Raw genomic sequence first — 23,601 nt, 5'->3', positions numbered from 1 at the left:
CAAGGTGAAATCATTGTACAATTAAATCTTCAGGTATTTTGAAGACGGGAATTTTGTGGACACGCTGGAATTCGTTTAGAATCGTTGCAAATTTACCAAATAAGTTATTCCTAAAATTGTGTATTAACTAGGACAGCACTTGGAGAGTGCAAACCTCTGCCAGGCATTACTTCCTAATAGAAAAACAGTCTTGTAGACCGTGATCCAGATTGGCCCTGAAATGTAAGGACTTGTTCCTTAACCTATTTACGGCATTTCATTTAAAGTAAGATGAAAATCCGTCCGTAACGTCTTGAATTATCTACAGCCTAATTAAAGAAACCGATTGAAGCCCCTTGTGGGTCATCACCTGTCTTTGTCTCTGTGGGTGGAGGCAGGGATGCTAGCTTGCACAGAGACAGAAGATGATGCTTTAAACATAAACGTAAGGTAACACTGTGGAAATGATCTGCGATAGCCTCAGAATGTAATGACTTGTTCTTTATCCCATTTGGAACATTCCAGATAAACTCCAGCACCCCCGTGACCCTGAATGGGACTAGCGGTAAAAAATGGATGGATGGATTTCCTTTAAGTTCATATGAAAATCAATCCATAACGTTTTGAGGTATTTATTGTGGAATGAATGAAAGAACTAGATTGAACACTCGTCAGTCATCCACCCTCTTTGTCTCTGCAGGGCCGCTAGGGCTGTCACAGTTTGAACATTTCTTATCACGGTTATTGTGACCAAAATTGTCACAGTTGTTATTTTTATTGTGGTATTTTAAATGTGCTCAAAATGTTCAAAAAGTACTTCAACTTTGTTGGGATTGTTAAACACAAACAACACTTTCAAAATGATTTCCTTTGAAGGAGAAACATTGTTGATAAAAACAGTTTCATGGACCTCAAGTAGAAATTGAATGTGCATATGAAAACAACAAAAGCATTATAAACAAAGTAATATGGCAGAAAAACAATAATAACATAAATAAATACAATAAATGTGAAAATTCTGCACGATAGCACTTTATGGACATAAGAGATACAAAAATAAAAACGTAAGAATTTTGAAAGATGGCACCTGATGGCCATAAGGTGTAACTACACTTTTTGTCTATATAGATAAAAAATAATGTTCATGTATGAGATCTGGTCTTATACATAGGGCTGCACGATTATGGCCAAAATAATAATTAAGATTAATAATATTAACATGCCAGCTTTTTCTCATTACATTATGCTTTTATCTCCATTTCATATTTTGATTGAGGTATTTTTTTTAGGTTATGTACATGTACTAAATGTATCTACATGTACATGCTGTATCAGCACATATTCATTCAATGTTTATTTTATATAGCCCCAAATCACAAATGTCTCAAAGGACTGCACAAATCATTACGACTACAACATCCTCGGAAGAACCCACAAAAGGGCAAGGAAAACTCACACCCAGTGGGCAGGGAGAATTCACATTCAGTGGGACGCCAGCGACAATGCTGACTATGAGAAACCTTGGAGAGGACCTCAGATGTGGGCAACCCCCCCCCTCTAGGGGACCGAAAGCAATGGATGTCGAGCGGGTCCAACATGATACTGTGAAAGTTCAATCCATAGTGGCTCCAAGACAGCAGCGAGAGTCCCGTCCACAGGAAACCATCTGAAGCGGATCAGCAGCGTAGAGGTGTCCCCAACCGATACAGGCGAGCGGTCCATCCTGGGTCCCGACGAGCGGTCCATCCTGGGTCTCGACTCTGGACAGTCAGTACTTCATCCATGGTCATCGGACCGGACCCCCTCCACAAGGGAGGGGGGGACATAGGAGAAAGAAAAGAAGCGGCAGATCAACTGGTCTAAAAAGGAGGTCTATTTAAAGGCTAGAGTATACAAATGAGTTTTAAGATGAGACTTAAATGCTTCTACTGAGGTAGCATCTCGAACTGTTACCGGGAGGGCATTCCAGAGTACTGGAGCCCGAACGGAAAACGCTCTATAGCCCGCAGACTTTTTTTGAGCTCTAGGAATCACTAACAAGCCGGAGTCTTTTGAACGCAGATTTCTTGCCGGGACATACGGTACAATACAATCGGCAAGATAGGCTGGAGCTAGACCGTGTAGTATTTTATACGTAAGTAATAAAACCTTAAAGTCACATCTTAAGTGCACAGGAAGCCAGTGCAGGTGAGCCAGTACAGGCGTAATATGATCAAACTTTCTTGTTCTTGTCAAAAGTCTAGCAGCCGCATTTTGTACCAACTGTAATCTTTTAATGCTAGACATGGGGAGACCCGAAAATAATACGTTACAGTAATCGAGACGAGACGTAACAAACGCATGGATAATGATCTCGGCGTCTTTAGTGGACAAAATGGAGCGAATTTTAGCGATATTACGGAGATGAAAGAAGGCCGTTTTAGTAACGCTTTTAATGTGTGACTCAAAGGAGAGAGTTGGGTCGAAGATAATACCCAGATTTTTTACAGAGTCACCTTGTTTTATTATTTGGTTGTCAAATGTTAAAGTTGTATTATTAAATAGAGGTCGGTGTCTAGCAGGACCGATAATCAGCATTTCCGTTTTTTTGGCATTAAGTTGCAAAAAGTTAGCGGACATCCATTGTTTAATTTCATTAAGACACGCTTCCAACTGACTACAGTCCGGCGTGTTGGTCAGCTTTAGGGGCATGTAAAGTTGGGTGTCATCAGCATAACAGTGAAAGCTAATACCGTATTTGCGTATGACGTCACCTAGCGGCAGCATGTAGATGCTGAAGAGTACAGGGCCAAGGACCGAACCCTGGGGAACTCCACACGTTACCTTAACATAGTCCGAGGTCACACTGTTATAGGAGACGCACTGCATCCTATCAGTAAGATAAGAGTTAAACCATGACAGGGCTGAGTCTGACATACCAATTCGTATTTTGATACGCTCTAATAAAATATTATGATCGACGGTATCGAAAGCAGCGCTAAGATCGAGGAGCAGCAACATAGATGACGCATCAGAGTCCATCGTTAGCAATAGATCATTAGTCAGTTTTGCGAGGGCTGTCTCAGTCGAGTGATTTGCCCTGAAACCGGATTGAAAGGTTTCACATAGATTGTTAGACGCTAAGTGTTCATTTAACTGCTCCGCAACAATTTTTTCGAGGATTTTCGAAATAAAGGGAAGGTGAGACACCGGTCGGTAGTTTACCATGAGGTCAGGATCGAGGTTAGGTCTTTTAAGGAGAGGATGAATAACCGCTTTTTTGAATGCAACGGGAACAGTGCCCGAGGAAAGTGATAAGTTTATAATATTTAGCACTGATGGACCTAATAATACAAAAAGCTCCTTGATAAGTTTCCCAGGAAGTGGGTCAAGTAAACATGTTGTTTGTTTTATTCCATTTACACGTTGTAACAATCCTTCTAATGTTATTTCATCAAAACGAGAGAAACTATTTTGGATATTTGCAGTATCCGCCGTATATACAATCGTATCTGTGTTACTATAACCCCGTTGTAGCTGGGACGCATTGTCTTTAATCTCCTTTCTAATAAGTTCAATTTTCTTATTAAAGAACTTCATAAAGTCATCTGCCGAATGGGTGGAGCTACTGGAAGGAGTCCCTTGTTGGGTTAGCGATGCTACAGTACTAAACAAAAATTTTGGATCGTTTTTATTAATGCGGATGAGATTTGAGTAATAATTAGTTTTAGCTAAGGTAAGCATGCGTTTATAAGTTATTAAACTATCACTCCATGCTTGATGGTGCACCTCAAGTTTAGTCGTGCGCCATTTGCGTTCCAGCTTTCTACATAATAATTTCTGAGCTCTAGTTTCTTCAGTAAACCATGGCGTACGCCTTTTTGGAGCCTTTTTTAACTTCAGCGGTGCTATACTATCAATGGTTTCGCGCAGGGCGTTGTTAAAGTTGTTAGTGAGGTTATCAATAGAGCCCACATACTTTGGGAACGGTGCCATTACCGAGGGCAGTAGGTCCGCAAGAGTCGTCGTTGTGGCAGCATTAATGTTGCGGCTGCTATAGCAGTTATTATTCTTATTAGCTTGCCGAACATGAGTCTGAACTTCGAATTTTATAAGGTAATGATCGGACATTACTTTAGTATACGGGAGTATCATAACTTTGGAGACGGTGATACCTCTGACAAGCACTAGGTCTATCGTATTGCCGCTGCGATGCGTCGGTTCATTTATTATTTGTGTAAGACCACAGCTATCAATTATAGTCTGGAGCGCCACGCACGGTGGGTCCAATGGGGTATTCATATGGATATTAAAGTCCCCCATTATAATTATATTATCGGCGTGCGTCACTAGATCAGCAACAAACTCTGAGAATTCACTAATAAAGTCCGAATAGGGCCCTGGGGGGCGGTAGATAACGGCCAGGCACAGAGGCAGAGGTGTGGCAGACTTCATAGAAAGCACCTCAAACGATTTATATTTATTATTTAAGTTAGGACTAAAGTTAAAGTTTTCGTTGTATATTAGTGCGACACCCCCTCCCCTTTTGAGGTGACGGGCAATATGCGCATTCGTATAGTTAGGAGGGGATGCCTCATTTATCGCAAAAAAGTCGTCTGGTTTAAGCCAGGTTTCGCTAAGACCGATGACGTTAAGGTTGTTGTCTCTAATGACCTCATTGACTAATAACGCTTTGGGAGACAAAGATCTGATGTTTAGAAAGCCCATATTATAGGTAGTGGGCTGTTTTAAGGAGTTGTTGATTAAATTATCCGTCGTAGCAATATTAATAATGTTACGTTTATTATGCGCAGTGTACTTAAAATAATTACGACCATATCTAGGAATTGATATGACGGGAATTTTCAGATTGTCTACTTGGCGCTGCGATAAACTGAACGCATCATAATTTGCCACCTCAGTAGAGCGCATGTCTAACTCTGACGTAGTCATAGACACAGTAGAAAAAACATTTTGTGAGTTGTGTATTATTCTACGAAAATTGCTATGTGTACAGGGATCATCCAGCCTGGCGCTGGCTAGTTCTAACTTAACTGACTCCATACCCAGGCTAGCAGGCTCTGTAATTGCCTGTGACCGGGCTTGCTCTAGTGCAGTTAGTCAAATGTGGCTCAATGCGAAGTCTATGTTCCGAGACAAGAGGATAGCGCCTTCCTGGTTAGGGTGAAGGCCGTCTCTCCTCAGCAAGCCAGGTTTGCCCCAGAAAGAGGGCCAATTATCAATAAACGTAAATCCCTGTTGTCTGCAGAAGCTATCCAGCCACTTGTTAAGAGAGACTAATCTGCTATATCTCTCATCATTGCCTCTCCCAGGCAGGGGGCCAGAGACAATTACTCGATGCCTGGACATCTTTCTGGCGAGATTACAAGCCCTGGCTATGTTTCTCTTTGTAATCTCTGATTGTCTCATCCTAACGTCATTGGAGCCAACGTGTATTACTATATTCGCATAACTAGTGGTGCGGTTAGCCTGCCGTACGTGCTTACTAGACCTGTTGCGAGTTAGCTCCCTAAGATTAGCTTCAATGTCAGGTGCTCTGCCCCCGGGAATACACTTAATTGTGGCTGGTTTGCTAAGCTTTATGTTTCGGGTGATGGAGTCCCCTATGACTAAAGTGTGGTGCCCGGTAGACTGGGGTGTAGGACTAGCTAAAGGGCTAAATCTATTATGCGTCTCAACCGGTACACCGTAGCTTGAAGGCCGATTAGGGCTGCTACAAGCTGGGCTAGTTAGCTCGCTACAGCTAACGCTAGCAGATGTGTCCGCAACATCTAAAGTTACGAAATTACACTGCTCTAACTGGCGGACACGGCTCTCTAGCAAAGCCAACCTATCCATGAGTAAAGTGCACGAAGCGCAGGAAGCCATACTCACAGAAACTTTCCGTCGCCGAGTGGGGTGCCAGCTGTCTTCGGGAAGTGATGGTCACGGTGGCGGGGGAGAAGCTTCCTTCAGACCGGCGCTGCCTTTCTCCGCTAGCCTCGTTAGCTTAGCAGCTAGCTAGCTGAGGGCGGAGTGGTGAGACAGAGATCGGGTGATTTGCAAGTTAAATGGAACTATTGAATATGTTCGATAAGTTGTAAATAAAGCTGCAAAACAGTTAAAATCACACAGAACGATACTTAGCTTTTTTGCAACAAGAGCAGTCGGCGAGCAGTCGGCGAGCAGTCATTTGGAGTTCATTAGGAGTTTGAGCAGAAATATGTTGTATGGGAATTAAATATACACAATTCAACATTAACAAAATGCAGTCGGCGAGCAGTCGGCGAGCAGTCATTTGGAGTTCATTAGGAGTTTGAGCAGAAATATGTTGTATGGGAATTAAATATACACAATTCAACATTAACAAAATGCTATGTCACATGAATGTTTTTTAAAGTAATAACTTTGAATTAAAAAGAGAAATAATGTATTGATATCAATAAAAACTCAAAGCAGTTCGGCTAATGGAAATGAAGTCGAATAAACAAGTGTTGTACTTCTCTGGCCAACAAAAATAAACATTTCACATCGAATACATAATCTTTACAGCCTGCCTTCAATTTGATGAGATGACAAATATTCTAGCTAGTAATTGTTACTTGAAGACCGATAAAAGTTGCAGCTGAATAAAAGACAAGTGAGCATCCCAGTAGACAAACTAAATACTTTATAAACAAGTTGTGACAACGTTCCTGACACATCGCCTGCTGCATGTTTCCTTACGTCATTAACTCTGTCACAGCAGCTGATGGACGCTGTATTGGGAAAATAAAAGCAACATCAAATAGTTTTCTACTCTGCTGTACACTTTAGTGTGGGACAGATGTGTTTCCCTCCAATATTATTCACACCTGTCTCCATCTAAAAACAGCAGTGCGCTCTTAAAGGCACGCCGAGAAGTGAGGGAAAATGAAGTTAAACCAAGCACTTGGCTCTGTTTACTCGGAGGGGAAATGTCCGTAGCAAAGTCTGTGTTGTTGTGTTTCACCAAGATTTTCAAGCAAAACGACACTAGTGCGCATGCGCCAGCGCTGCTGGGACTTTGATTCCAGGAAGTAAGCAGTATTGTCTGAAATGCTTCAATAAATGACGTTTTTTAGGTAATAAAAAATTTGAACGGTATTACTAACCATTGGGAATTTTACCGTGGTTTATCATTATACCGGTTACTTTTACATCCCTAATATATATATATATCCACACACACACACACAGTCACACACACAAAAGGTAAAGCTCCTTCATCTATTTGTTGTGTGACGGGTAAAATGATGCCCTAATAACTTAAAATACAACGACGAAAACTTCAGATTGTTTTCTTTGTTTTACTTTGCTCCAAAAGAGAACAAGCACACTCTGAAAATGTACACATCACAAATAATCCTCGAGACAAAACACTGGTGCAGTTTCAAAAACACCATTAGGGATGGCGTTGCGCAGTGGGAGAGTGGCCGTGCGCAACCCGAGGGTCCCTGGTTCAAGTCCCACCTAGTACCAACCTCGTCACGTCCGTTGTGTCCTGAGCAAGACACTTCACCCTTGCTCCTGATGGGTGCTGGTTGGCGCCTTGCATGGCAGCTCCCTCCATCAGTGTGTGAATGTGTGTGTGAATGTGGAAGTAGTGTCAAAGCGCTTTGAGTACCTTGAAGGTAGAAAAGCGCTATACATTTATTTATTTAACACAATGAATTTAGACTTAATTTTAGTGTATCTGCAAACCAGTTAAACTTTAGTCACAGCCCATCTAAGATTGGACAAAAAACTAAATAAAGCATAAATAAAAACTACACAAATGCCTAATTTGTTATTTCCACATATTAATCCTGTGCTAACTCAACAAACCCTACAATAGGAGGTAGGAACTATTCAAGAGGGTTGAATTACTCTCTGCCTTCTAGGCTTCACTGTGTATCGATAGAAAAATAAAAGCTGTGCAAACAATTTCAACAAACCAAAAATAAAAACTTAAAAGATTGGCAACACTAAATTGGCCCTAGTGTGTGAATGTGAGTGTGAATGTTGTCTGTCTATCTGTGTTGGCCCTGTGATGAGGTGGCGACTTGTCCAGGGTGTACCCCGCCTTCCGCCCGATTGTAGCTGAGATAGGCGCCAGCACCCCCCGCGACCCCAAAGGGAATAAGCGGTAGAAAATGGATGGATGGAAGACTGACAGTATTGCAGTAAATCACAAACTGTTCACTTTCTTTATATTTGCACACAAGACCATTTTCACAGAACTCTATCAATGTGCAGTGTCTAATGCCGCATTTCAAGTGGGGTTACCAATTGTTTTATTTACTCCTGTTTGTTTTATGTTGGGTCAAGGGGGAGGAGCCGAGCCTCGCTTTACCGTGCTTGGTACACTTGCTCCCCACACTATAAACTATTTGCTTGCCTAACAGTATTGCTATTGCGACATCCAGTGGACACATTTCATACAGCGATTTCTTTAACTTAAAAATACAGCTCAATTTTACACTTGGCAAACAAATCTCACGGGCCGCATTGAAGTTGTTGACGGGTCTAATCCGGCCAGTTGGCTGCATGTTTGACATCCCTGTCTAAAAAGTAAAATCTTTTTCTTATCTGACCATTCCATTTTTTTCAAGAAGACATCTGGCTTGTCCATGTCAGCTGCTGATTTCAGTCAAGCTTGACCATGTCGATTTAGCACAGGGGCGTCTTTCTGGGTCGCTCCCGTCTCACATTAGTGTGACTGTTCACAATGAAGCCATGTCAACAGTCACACTGCTTTTCCAGCAGTTTCCACTTCATGGCAGGCTTGAACTTCGGTAATTCCTGTTTTTTTTTTTTATATCTTAACCATACTGTCATGGGTCTGCTTCCACATTTTTCACTCTTTCTTGCACCCTTTACACCAAATAACCTTTACTTTTGTTCAATTGTTTGACGGAGTATCTTGGGATCTGCAGTGTTTTAGAAACTTCCAATTTGTGTAAATCTACAATTCTCTTTGACTTAATTGGATTTCCCAGTGTCCTGAGTAAAGGTCGATACAATGAGTACTGTCAGACACATCATTTTATGCTGTCAAAGAGGGACTATCAGCTGCTGTCAATCATCATTACTAATAAGGCATTTTAAAAGACATTCTGGAACATTTAGCACCACTTATTATAGAATTTTAGTGACTCTGTGACATATTTTTTACTGTATTTGAGCCTCAGTTTAGAATTGATAAATCAGAGAAAATCCTATGTAAGTTCCTGTTTAAGGTCTTGAAGAGTAAATGCAGATATTTGCGAGAAAAAGAACAGTCATTTGACTAACCATGACTAACGACAATTTTAAAGAGTTCAGAATCAATAACTAGTGTTTCAGGTATGGTTTCTCAAGGCTCACCCCTGCCAGTCTTATGTCATGATTCTGATGTAGTGGTGACTGAACACCTTCACCGGGCTATAGTTCAAGATTGGATTAGACAAATTGTTAGCATGCCATCACAAGCCTGTTAGTGTGGCTCAAGGGAAGCTGTGGCATGAGATGGCCTGCAACACTCTAGTGCCAAGTTGCTAACTGAACTGAGTGCTCCTTGGTTACACATATCAACACTAATTCTAATACATTCAAATGTTCATGGTGAAATGTGTTTATCTTGGGCCGGTGTGGTTCGGCTGTGCCAGTAACTTAAGGGTTCATGGTTCGATTCCCGCTTCCGCCATCCCAGTCACTGCTGTTGTGTCCTTGGGTAAGACACTTTACCCTCCTGCTCCCAGTGCCACCCCCACTGGTTTAAATGGAGCTAAAGATGGGTTTCACAAAGTAAAGAACTTTGATTCTCTAGACCAGGGGTCACCAACACAGTGCCCGCAGGCACCAGGTCGCCCGTAAGGACCAGATGAGTCGCCCGCTGGCCTGTTCTAAAAATAGCTCAAGTAGCAGCACTTACCAGTGAGCTGCCTCTATTTTTTAAATTGTATTTATTTACTAGCAAGCTGGTCTCGCTTTGCTCGACATTTTTAATTCTAAGAGAGACAAAACTCAAATAGAATTTGAAAATCCAAGAAAATATTTTAAAGACTTGGTCTTCACTTGTTTAAATAAATTCATTTATTTTTTTAATTTGCTTCTTATAACTTTCAGAAAGACAATTTGAGATAAAAAAATACAACCTTAAAAATTATTTTAGGATTTTTAAACACATATACCTTTTTACCATTTAAATTCCTTCCTCTTCTTTCCTGACAATTTAAATCAATGTTCAAGTTTTTATTGTAAATAATAATAAATACATTTTTATTTAATTCTTCATTTTAGCTTCTGTTTTTTCGACAAAGAATATTTTTGAAATATTTCTTCAAACTTATTATGATTAAAATGAAAAAAAAATATTCTGGCAAATCTAGAAAATCTTTCAAAACAAATTTAAATCATATTTCAAAGTCTTTTGAATTTCTTTTAAAATTTTTGTTCTGGAAAATCTAGAAGAAATAATGATTTGTCTTTGTTAGAAATATAGCTTGGTCCAATTTGTTATATATTCTAACAAAGTGCAGATTGGATTTTAACCTATTTAAAACATGTCGTCAAAATTCTAAAAATAATCTTAATCAGGAAAAATTACTAATGATGATTCATAAATTATTTTTTTTATTTTTTCAAAAAGATTCGAATTAGCTGGTTTTTCTCTTCTTTTTTTTCAGTTGAATTTTGAATTTGAAAGATTCGAAATTGAAGATAAACTATGTTTCAAAATTAAATTTTCACTTTTTTACTGTTTTCTCCTCTTAAACCGTATAATTAAGAGTTTTTTTCATCATTTATTCTCTACAAAAAACCTTCCGTAAAAGGAAAAAAAATGTACGACGGAATGAAAGACAGAAATACCCATTTTATATATATATATATATATATATATATATATATATATATATATATATATATATATATATATATATATATATATATATATTTATTAAAGGTAAATTGAGCAAATTGGCTATTTCTGGCAATTGAGTTTTCCTTGCCCTTTTGTGGGTTCTTCCGAGGATGTTGTAGTCGTAATGATTTGTGCAGTCCTTTGAGACATTTGTGATTTGGGGCTATATAAATAAACATTGATTGATTAATTTAATTTATTTAAGTGTGTATTAAACTGGTAGCCCTTCGCATTAATCAGTACCCAAGAAGTAGCTCTTGGGTTCAAAAAGGTTGGTGACCCCTGCTCTAGAGAAAAGTGCAATATAAATAAAATTCACTATTCCACATCTTTCTTTATTGCAACCACTCACCTACTGCTAATGTATTGTTTGTCAAAGTTCTCAGTAACTCACTGAGCATTAGATCGCTACCACCATCTACTGGTTGTGTGTAGTCCTGGTAGTATTTAAACTCCAGGAGTTTAAGGAAATGTAACCAAGCCCAACTTTGAAACATGTTCTTATTTAACAGATACAACTTCACTAGTCTCTTTGTATAACATTTTTAGTAAACAATTTTAGAATGCAGTATTGTAAATCATTAACCCTGTAACTCTCCTAAACGTGGTGTGTTCGGTTTTTAGTAAAACAGCCTAATTGGGTTGTGAATATACTCAACTGCAATCTGTATTTGTATAAATTGTATATTTACATACTGTGTCATATGCTTCTTTGGCACTTCCTTGTCACTATAAAATCAAGTATGGCCATGAAAGACATGATATTGCCTGCTTTTAGCTGTCTTTCCCCAGACAGAAGAGTCAGAAAAAGTAGTTGCTTAGACGAGAGAGGATATGTTCATTTGTAACCGATGCCAGTTGTGTGGTTGTATGTTGGTAAATTTCACTCCTTGACGTCTTAAGAGTGCTGCTGCACATGGCTCAGTCTTTTGGCTTTTTTACTTAAAAGCAGTCGCAATCTGTGGACATAGATTTGAAAGGGGACAAATTAGGGCGGGTCACATATGTTCAGCAAAATGATCTATGTTCACTTTTCACACTTCTTTCACAGGTGCATCTTATCAATTGTGCACCGTATTTTTCGGACTTGAAGTCAAAATTAAAGTCCTTTCATTTTCTTAAAAATCAACAGTCTGCCTTATAGCCCAGTGCGCCTAATTTACGGATTTCTTCTGGTTGTGCTTACCTACCTCAAAGCAACTTTATTTAGTAAAAAAAATTAATAAGTGTGACTAGTAGATGGCAGTCACACATAAGAGATCCGTGTGGTATTGCAAGTTGTCGCCTGTTCAATAAATAACGCTGGCAAAACCAGCCTAAAACTGATATGTCATTGAGAATATAAAACGTTACACATAGCGCTCAAAAATCTGCTTGACGGATTGTCGTGGTTTTACTGCCATCATAGTCAGGTGTTCTGTTCTTCAACATACAGGTATTATTATGGAAGGACTCCAAAATGGTACATGTTAGGAGACATATTATCTGGCATTTTGTTTCACAATATTATGTAAAACGAACTTTTCTTACCTATTGCTACCTGCTGATGTGTATTTGGGATCTGCATAAATCCCCAAAATTTGCGCGCGTCCACCATTGTTGTCGACGCCTATGCCGTAGTCAATATAAGCTCTTCTATTCTCTTGCTGTGGTGCAAAAATCCTCTGCTGTTGCCATTTGTAATATAACATTTCTTACAGTTGTAACTTTTAATCTGTCAGTAGATTCGCTATGGAAGCGCTAAAAACTACCGCTACAACAAAGCTGACAGGGAGAAGACGCTGTCGAAGTGGAGGCATGTAAATAAGACCGCCCACAAAACGGCACATCCTGAAGAGACGGTCAGAAAGGGACTTGAAGACGGTTTCTAAAATATAATCAATGCAGCATTTTGACCAAAGAGCCAGTTACATGTTATGTAAACACAAGGAAGTGTTTTAAGTGTGAAAAAATATATATTATAATATGACCCATTTGATGTGCCTTATAATCTAAAATAAGGTAAATTCAATCAATCAATCAATCAAAGTTTATTTATACAGCCCTTAATCACAAGCGTCTCAAAGGGCTGCACAAGCCACAACAATATCCTTGGCTCAGATCCCAGATCAGGGCAAGAAAAAAACTCAACCCAATGGGCACAGTGAGAAACCTGGGAGGGTACCGAAAATTTCGGGACCGGTGCAATGGGTGCCAATTAAATACTGCTACGGTTACAACAGAATTTACTTATATGACCCAATCCAAACAACCCTCCCTAGTCATGGCGCGGGAAAAAAAAATTCAAACAGCATAAAAAGTTAACAAACATTTCACACATCTTGCTCTGAACTTTGTGTATATTATAAAACAAACAGCCAACCACCGTAAAAATTCCAAATGACACCCATTTAAATCTATTGCAAGGCATGATGGAGAAAATGCAAAAAAAAGATCTCCATACTTATCCATTTTTGGCGCATTTTAGCTGCTTTTCCAAATGATTAGAAAACTTTCACGAACGCTTTCACAATAGGCAAACAAGGTAGGAGTTGAATATGTACACATAACATGAATTGATTAACGTGGACCCCGACTTAAGTTGAAAAACTTATTGGGGTGTTACCATTTAGTGGTCAATTGTACGGAATATGTACTGTACTGTGCAATCTACTAATAAAAGTATCAATCAATCAATCAATACAGTACAGGCTCTTAATATTCAATTACGATCATTATTCATCTATTATATTACAATAATATGTACACATACAGTACAGGCCAAAGTCAGTCTATACAGAAATATACAAAAAAATAATACTAGCTAACTCATAGCTTCTTTTTAGTCAGTGATCGGTGTCTTCTTCTTTGGGGTTCAAGGAGATTTTAGTATGGTGTTGGATTGATGCATTTCCAATCCCAATAGTTGGGGGCACAAAGTGCTTGGCTAGGGGCGTGTCCTCTGAGTCCCGCACATGAGGCGTGCTGACATCATTAAGTTGGAGGGAAGCTGTGAGTAAGGCTGAGCAGAGCAAAGATGGGCACGGGGCTGAGAGCTGTGTTGTATTTGTGGTCATGTTGCTTAAGCCCACAATACATCTGGGTAAGTCACCACACCTTCTAATTTTCTTTTAAAGGTGCAGTCAATATATTGTCCTTGGGCTATTTATCTTGTTCTTTGCTTGTGGTTACCGTTGGAGTTTCCGCTTGGCTTCTGCTGTACACTGAATGATATCATCTCTTGGGAGGAATTGATGAGCATATGTGAGTCACAACTGGTCAGATGTTTAGTCTCACTATGTTGTCAATGCAGTGCACCCTGTTTTAGCAGCATTGCTTGTATTTACACATGTTTGGATATTTCAAAAACAACGCAAGAATCAAGACTAAATGTTTGTATGTCCCCATGCACATTGTTTTCTGCTTTCTGCTCCAAAAAGGAATACTGCACCATTGTTGATATCGGCACCATATTTTCACATTTGTAATCTTAATTGTGTTGTACTAGTAATAATTTACTTCTCAGTGTTCCCCAAGGTGTTTGTGTAACTATTGAAACACTTGATTATTCGTTAATAAATTTGGCCCCATTTAAAATAGGAGATTGGAGTTTGTTTTGTCGTGTTGGATCTTTCTCTTCATGTAGACAAGAAAGAATGAAAGGAATAATACTCTTTTATATAATCGCGTATGCCAAAAAGTACATACTGTATTGTGCACAATAGGACAGTTTTTGCTAAATCATGCTCTTATAACACCGTTATCTACTCCTGTGAAACTATTGAACTGGCATATATATATATTTGTACAAGCAATATGTATGCTAGAAGAGGTAATTACTCTGCTGTTTTCTCCGGGAGCCGCACACCATTGATACGTTCCACAGATTACCTATAGAGGGCATATTTGCAGTGATACAGCATTTTAGCTCCTCTGTCTCAGTTTACTGTAATATGAACTGTGTGAAGTGCTTATGGTGGAGTAAATCTATTTCAGAGTTTCTTTTTACACCGCAAGTGATCTTTTCCGGCAACACTGTCATAACTAATCGATTGGCACAATGTCAGATAACCGCTTTTGTTTAATCAATCTATTTATAATATTCTGCTTAGTATGATCACGCAATGTTGTCATGCCAAGACTTTGAATGCTGTGCCACCTCTTCTGCCTGTATTTGTTTCCACATCCCTTCTTTTGTGGCTGTGATGCTTAAGTCTTCTTGCTATGCAATCCCAACAGGCCTGAGCAACAGCACCGCAGAACATATGTTACCCTCCCTACTCCCTCCTGTTGGAAATCAGGGACCTCCCATTCTTGCTCTCACTCTCTCTGACTCCCTCTCTCCACCCAGCTTCTCCTTGACAGTGAGTCCTATACTGCTGAATAGGAGAAGCAGCACCAGTGACGCATTGTCCCTACCTGTCTGTACCTGCACATTTCAGCAAGGAGAGAGATTGTCTTTTTTTCAACCTTACTGTGGATTTGACTTTCCCAACACGTCCCTGGTTCCTGCCAGCGGTTGCTGTCTGGATTTCTTGATGGAATACAAATGATCATCACAGTTTTTCTTCTGCCGCCGCTGCTCTTGCACCACTTCTCCTTTTTGACAGAACACGACATTGTCTAATCGTCTTGTTCGGGATGTTATCCTTTTGGATTTTGGACCTTTTTGAATTTGGCTTTGTTCAGGAAATAAGAAGATCACATCAATCCTGGGAGAGGTGTCTTTTTGGGTCCAATTAAGACTGGAATTTGGACAGAGGGACATATACCTGCTTGATTTGGCAGGATAGCGGTTCAAAATCTATTACTCTGAGTATTTCTTAGCTCAGGCAGCATATTGTGACAATATACAACTTTTAATAGTAGTCTGCACTTAAAGGCAAACAAATATGGCTGAGCTTGTTGGTAAACAGCACAGCATTTAATGGTGCACTAAAAGTAAATTGTAGTTGTAGAGCAGCGTTACGTAACCTTCACATGTCCAGACATCATAGCACGGATATCTTGTGTGCATCAAAATAGACATTAGAAGTGTCACAATTTACTGGCTGACAGCCTGGAGCCTCGACAGTGATGAGCTGAAACAGAGTCCTTGTGGCTTCTCTGGGACGGCACTCCAGAGAAGACATTAACAAGTGAAACCAAAGTGAGGCTCGATCCCGTTACAGACAGCCTGACGTTCTACCTAATGCATCGCTTCAAGCCTTAAACGGCGCCATCGGAGCGAATGGGCAGTGTTGTTCCTTCAGCTTCTGCACTGCTGCAGTATTGACCCTGCAGCCCAGTGGAAAGGACAAACTTCCCGGATCCATTTGCCAGCATACTCACACTCTTCATGATTTCTTGCTGCGGCGATAACAAGTGTCAGCTCAAAGAGGATCGTGACGCAGCTGGTTTTGGAAGGACTGGGCTGCGATGGACTATCTCGGGGACAAACTGTCAGTGGCGCACTCTCAAGTGTCAGGATGGGTAGGAAATGTCCGTCGCTCCCTTCATGGAGCACTCGGCTTTTTTTCCAGCTCAGTGGAGAGAGTGGGACGAGGAGAAGATGGAAGTGGACACTTCAATAGAACAAACTCCTTGCGTTTGTTAGCATCCCGCAGCCGAGAGTCAATCCGCAGATTTTCACTGCGCAGCCAGCAACGTCTGTCTTTGCGCCGACGCACCGCACCCAACACGCCTACTTCTGTAAGAAAGCCACTTCAATTCTGATTATTTTCAAAGTAAATGTGTGTGGTTTGTATTGTTCATGCAGGCGTTCAAGCCTTTGCACTTATCATGCTGCTTCTCAACCTATCTTTCTGTTTCTTTTGGTCTTGTGTTAATGTTTCTGTTTTCTGTTTTTCTCTAATATTACTTGTTTGAAAAATCAGATGTATAGAATGCCTAAATGTTTCTTAAGTTCCACCTCTACCTTAGTTCTGTAGCTTACCAAGACATTTTAGACAATTCCATGCTTCCAACCTTGTAGGAACTGTTTGGGGAAGGCCATTTTTTGTTCCGGTGTAAGTTTGCCTAACATCTTCTGAGAAAAGTGGCTGCAAAGGGAGGGGCTACTCCACACTTTCTCATAGTTTCGTTCTTGCAGGTCAGGTAACCCAACCTATTCCGTCCTCTTCGAAAAATACAGATTTAGAAGTCTGTGTATGGACACATTGCAGTAGGAACCATTCTATTTTTAGGTAACACCTGTTTGCTTTAAGGGCTTTACAGTTCTTGATGACGGCTAAAGATAAGTTATGTTTTCATGGCGTATTTGTGGCTTTAAGTTATGTCAACGCGTATTAGTGTTATAGATATTAGTGGTTGTCTGGGGACGGTGTTTTTTGCCCTTTTATGGTTTTCAGGACACTTTAATGTGTTGGAACTGCGGCCATGAATCAGAGAGCGATATAAGAGTTTATAATTGGCTAGTTAATTAGCAGAAATATGTAACCAAGTACCACAATGCTAAGGAAGACATGGGTAGCAGTACAGGGTGAGGATATTTTTGCACTTTTCTAAAAGGGACCTATAATGATTCTGATCTACTTTTATCACACTTCCTTGTGGTCTAAATCAGTGGTTCTCAAACTTTTGTTTTTACCACGTACCATCAGAGAAAAAAAACTTGGCTGTCCAAGTACCGCCATAATGACCAACATTAAAATACATTAGTGTAGTAGCTCTATGCATTCATTAAAAACAAGGTAGAGGTTTTATATGATACATACATTTTAGATTTTTGGCCATGGTAACATTACACACAGCCTGAACAGTAACACCTTGTTTGAATACAGGAAAATAAAACTGTTCTTTAATTTTAATTCTCTGGTGTACCACGAGATGGAGCCCACGTACCACTAGTAGTACACAAACCACACTTTGAGAATAATTGGGTCCCCATAATATGTATTAGATATCCTTTGGTTTACATTTTGCTCCAAAGTCACACTTACCATAAATTGTGGACTATAAGACCCTGCTTTTTTCCTACGTGTTGAATCCTGCGGCTTATAGGATGGTGTGGCTATATTATAGATTTGGTTTAGGTAACGGCCATGATGTTTTAAATTCAACAAATTGTTCTCACCAAACACTGAAAATGTGTGTCATTGTTTGTGCTACGGTGCTATTGTTTGGACGAGTTCACTCACTGCAGGTGCTGTAGGGTGAACGTCTACAGTATTTCCGTCTGTTTATTGCATTAAACCGGAAGTACAAGTGCCGTTCCGTCTTCTAATCGTCCATAGCGGTGCTACTCGTATGAATTCTTCATCCGTCACTCGTTTGTAAGTTTTACAATATAACTAAAACTATTCATACTTACTACACTGTTCCATGTGGGATGTTTGTAGGAGGGCTTTCATGCATATTTGTATGTGCTAATATTGTCAAGCTTGGATCGTTACCATTAGCCAATATGCTAACACATTTACAAGTGTCTCTTAGTATTATTAACTTACTATATATGGCATTTTTTTCTATTGTTCCAGTTTCATAAATTCACCAAATCGTTACCGTTGACTCCTTGAGTCCGTTTAGCTAATTGGAGCGTCCATGACGATGACTTATATTTTGTTTGATCATCTATTTTACTGCCGTCTTGCAGGCATTGTTTGGAAACAATAAAGGTATGTAAATAAGCATTTACAAAATATTTTTGTATAAATAACTAATTCCACGATATATATACCGTATTTTTCGGAGTATAAGTCGCTCCGGAGTATAAGTCGCACCTGCCGAAAATGCATAATAAAGAAGGAAAAAAACATAAGTTGCAGTGAAGTATAAGTCGCATTTCTTGAGGAAATTTATTTGATAAAACCCAACAGCAAGAATAGACATTTGAAAGGCAATTCAAAATAAATAAAGAATAGTGAACAACAGTCTGAATAAGTGTAGGTTATATGAGGCATAAATAAGCAACTGCTATGTTAACCTAACATATTATGGTAAGAGTCATTCAAATAACTATAACATATAGAACATGCTATACCTTTACCAAACTATCTCTCACTCCTAATCCATAAATCCCATGAAATCTTATACGTCTAGTCTCTTACGTGAATGAGCTAAATAATATTATTTGATATTTTACGGTAATGTGTTAGTAATTTCACACATAAGTCGCTCCTGAGTATAAGTCGCAACCCCAGCCAAACTATGAAAAAAACTGCGACTTATAGTCCGAAAAATACGGTATATGTTTGCAGCTTACATTGCGGTGCGGATAATATATGGAAAAACATTTTTTTTTATTTAGGGGTTGCAGCTTATGTATATTGGTATTGTATAAGCCGTTTTTTTTAAACCGTCTGCTAAAGGTTTGCATGTGGAGGCGTCTCCAGATTGCAAATGAAACCCTCCACATCGAACTCGCTCCAAAAGTTTAAGAATTTAACTTTTTAAAATATAAAAATGTACAGTGTTAAATATATATCTTCCAGGCAAACATTGCTATTTGTTTCAGTCACAATTTTAAAAATTATTTTGCTTAAAAGAGTAGAGCAGAGAAGTGATGCATGGAAGCTACTAGAAATGCCCACATAAGTATATTTGTCAATGTCTTAATTTGCCCACTGTAAAAAAAACTGCCAAAGAGTGTTCAGAGGAATCCAAAACTGTTTGCAAGCCCATGTCCAAATGCAGAAATCTTATCATTTGAAGCAGTGGCATAAAATTGTACAGTGGTTCTTGAACGGGTTTCGTAAATATAAAAGTTTTATCATAAATATTAAATGTTATTATAAATGTACCAGTTACTATTATATACTTACCTGTGCCAGTTACATATATACTTACATCATGTATATAAAACCTCAATGGGGGTGTTTGGATGTTTGGAATTGTGCGACTTTCATTGACTTCATTGTAAGCAAACTTTTGGTTGCTTTTATTTAATATTTAGAATCCAGAAAAAATCTATAATAACATCCATCGTCATGTATCATCATCATAATGATGATTGTGAACACTAGGCAAAATTCCCCAAAAATTGCAGTTCACTTTTAAAGCAAATTTCTCAGTGTAAACATGAGTGGTTCCTGCATCAGCAAAAGCCTATTTTTGGTAAAAGTTTGTACACTTTCAACATAATATAAACTGGTTCAAACAAAAGAAACATATTTTTTCCCAATTTGATATTGTTTTAGTTTCATTATTGTAACAATAATTATATATAGAGATAATTTCAGTTAGTGTACTATACAAATCATCCATTGAACAGGTAATGCATCATTTATTTCAACATTAGACTATTGAGAGGTTTTCAATCATATACAAGTAAATCAAAATCTTTACGGTATGCACATGTGGCACAATAGATTGAATGTAAAAAAAAAAAAAAACTTTAAAACTAATTCCCAGACTACAAGTAATGTGAGTAATCCTTTAAATCTCCTTTCTTTACTGAGCCACATTAGCATTCAGCTGATGGCAAATCCGACTCTTTTCTAAACGGAATTCCTAAGCTTGGTAAGTGTTTTACATTCTTTTACACTGTTTTCACTCAACATTTTGCACACCTTGGAGACCCGATGTGCACACATGCATGTTTATTAGGGGTGTGAATTTAGGAGAGCAAAGAAAAGAAAGCCTTTGAATTGACCACTGCACCACACAGTGTTTCTTGCGATGCCAAGCTGAACGCCACCTCACACCGGGCTACTTGATCACTAGGTTCCAGATCCCATCTAATAGCTGTGATAATTACAATTTTAATACATCTACAATAGGCATTCTGGATGCTAGATGCTAATGTCTGTTACTATGCAGTAACTATGTTATGTAATTAGGATACATAAAAAGTAACTAAATCCGTTACAGTACAGAAAAAATATTAGTAGACAGATTAGGGATTACTACTTACCAGGATTAGATTTTATTAACAAACTGGATATGCGGCACTACAAGCAGCAGACACACACATTGCAAGAGTTGTGGATATACAGTATACAACACCACATCAAATCCACAAGTGAAACTACCACCCACACAGCCTTGAGCTGTATGTAAACATGATGTAAACTAAGGTGGCTGGCTAATGTAAACTAAGGTGGCTGGCCACTGTCATGGAGAAAAATCCCTTCACTGGGTGGAAATGCCGGCATCATTTTGAGTGTAAATCAGTCGTATAATACCTACGGCTTTTCACCCACACAAGTGAATGCAGTGCATACTTGGTCAACAGCCATGCGGGTCACACTGAGGGTGGCCGTACGAGCGGCTTTGGCACTGTTGCAAGTGTGCCCCGCGCTGTGGTCCCACACCAGGCAGGGGTGGCGGGCGCATTTCGGGAGAACATCCACACCGTAACACAACGTAAACACAGCAGAACAAACCCCAAGAATCCCTTGCAGCACTAACTCTCCCCCCCTCGTTCCAGCCCCGCCCGCCTCGGCCTCCTCGTGCTCTCTCGGGGGGAGCATGTCCCTGATTCCGGGCTGCTGTTTTGAGGCATGTTGAAGAGAATGATGCACTTGGTGACTTCAAGTGTGAATGTGGCAGTGCCACGTTGGCATTTTTTTCCCCATGGCTTGAGTTGATTTATTTTGGAGGACCTTGTTGCATTGTTTGGTGCATCCAGCGGGGCATCACAACGAAATTAGGCATAGTGATGTATTCATTCCACGACTTTATAAAACGGTATCGGTTGATATCGGTGATTGGGAGTTGGACAATATCGGATATCGTCAAAAAAGCCATTATCGGACATCTCTAGTTTCCACCAAACGGTACTGTCCAGCTTAGTACGTTTTCAATGTCAAAAGTAGTTATTACTACCAAAATAGCACCTTTGACACTCTTCTTTCTGGTTTAAATATAACTGAGATATTGGGTGTCACTATGTAAAGCGCTTTGAGTCACTTGAGAAAAGCGCTATATAAATATAATTCACTTCACACACTTCACTTCAGTCAGAGGGAACAACATTATCATACAGTGCAAATGATGCCTTCCAACTGTCAAAGTCTTGCCATCCATAGGCAGAAACTCATTTAGCTAAAGGTTGATAGCTTGCTAAGCTATCAGGAAGCTTTCAATACTGCAGCTGGTGCTACGACTGTAAAACATTTTGGGACTGTATGCGCTGATGCTGACTTGTATCGTGTCAAAAGGTGGAAAATTATCCCACCAAAAACTGACACCTATTTTATATAGAGTACATCTACTGTAGTAACAGCTGCATTCATCTGGATCAAACAGTCATAACGTGCAAGAAAATGACAACATATCCTGTGGTTGCTTATCCTCTGCAATATTTGATCTGCTGTGTACTGTCAATTCTAACCATTCACGCTGTTTTAAATGCCTTTCTGGGTTAGGTTTGCAGGGGGAAACACATATCATGTTTCATTGATAAGTGATAACAAGATATCTTCTAGAAAGAGTCTTTAGGACAACAACATTAGTTAGAATAACCGCTTCTTTGTGTGAAGGAAATCAGTTTGGACAGATGATCATGTTGGACACACTTGTGGTTCAAGTTAGCACTTGTACATTTTACATCGCAGGCAACGCAGACTCCAGGGCGGGTAAATGATATGTAAGCACATTTGGAGCATGTTTCAAGTGCAGTTTATTTTCAAAACCAATAACAATAATTACTACTGTTTTTGTTTGTATAGATAACTGGGGAAACTTTGAAGCATGTTAATAATAATAAGTATTGTTATCAATCCATTTTTTATTTGGGCCACGGGTAAAATGGAGCCTGTCATAGTTGACTTCAGGCGAGAAATTATGTCATTGATATTTTTTATCAGCATGTTTGGTATTGAAATAATCCCACAGTGGGTAATAGTAGTTAGGTACTTAATTTAATATTGGGATACTCGGTGTAAGTTACTGATTGCATTTTTAACCGGCAACTTACTGTATAATTGTACTGGATTACATTTTTAGATGAACCCTCCCATCTCTGCTGTCAAGTCAGCACAACAATAAACTTGAAGAACTTCTCTACCTCTCAGCGAGCAACAGGAAAAAGATGTTGCAACATATCTTGTTTTGAATTCCATCAGGATTAATATTGATTATTGCAGTTTCCATGACTTCAAGCTGAGCATTCTAACTACTTTTTGATCAGTGTTGCTATTTGACACAGCTTTTGTGTGGACTTTGAAAGCTCAGAGTATTCTTCTCTTATCACTTTCATACTTTTAGATGTTATGTAGCTAAATGAACACACCTTAAGCGCACAAGCAAACCATGAGCACACATGCCAATATTATACTGATATTATCTGTGGTATTTTGCTGCCTGGTGTTGTCATGGTGGGATTTGACAACAAAACATGCATTAATTTCAAGACTTGTTCTGTTTTATGAAGACATACTGCATACCATGGGACTGTGTGTTACTGTAATACTGTATAATCAATCTTGTGCCATGAGTCGCTGTTTGTGTAGCGCTCATAAACCAGTGCATTTTCAAATTGAATTTTCCAAGGTTTTATTCCAACCATTTCCTCTGCAATCTGTCAGTCAAGACCGTTCAGTGATCAGCCCTCTCTCCTTCATACTTCTATTCATCCGTTCTTTGTTATGTTGTTTCCCCGACACACCCTCCTTGTCATCAAGGGGTAGCTGGCTATGGTTAATGTTTTAAGAAGAATCCTGCTTCTGACTGTTACAACTCTGTTCTCGCAGATTTATGGGATTACTTACAAGCATGTTTTCTATGTGTGTGTGATAAGTATGTGTACACTTTAACTGTGAGTTTCATTCATAAGTTATTTGCAAAAGGCATCACATTTTCTGAGAGTTATCAACCTG

At 39.2% G+C, this 23,601-nt stretch overlaps 1 protein-coding gene across 5 annotated transcripts in view; it reads left to right on the top strand.

Moving 5' to 3' along the window:
* Positions 1-23,601, top strand: part of si:ch73-138n13.1 (trichohyalin) — a 55,596-nt gene that overhangs the window by 18,825 nt on the left and 13,170 nt on the right. The window lies entirely within an intron of this gene.

This window comes from Nerophis ophidion, linkage group LG07 (assembly GCF_033978795.1).
Source record: "Nerophis ophidion isolate RoL-2023_Sa linkage group LG07, RoL_Noph_v1.0, whole genome shotgun sequence".
In the NCBI taxonomy this organism is placed as follows: Eukaryota; Metazoa; Chordata; class Actinopteri; order Syngnathiformes; family Syngnathidae; genus Nerophis; species Nerophis ophidion.
Note: the sequence above shows the minus strand (reverse complement) of the source record. Positions and strands in the feature narration are given on the sequence as shown.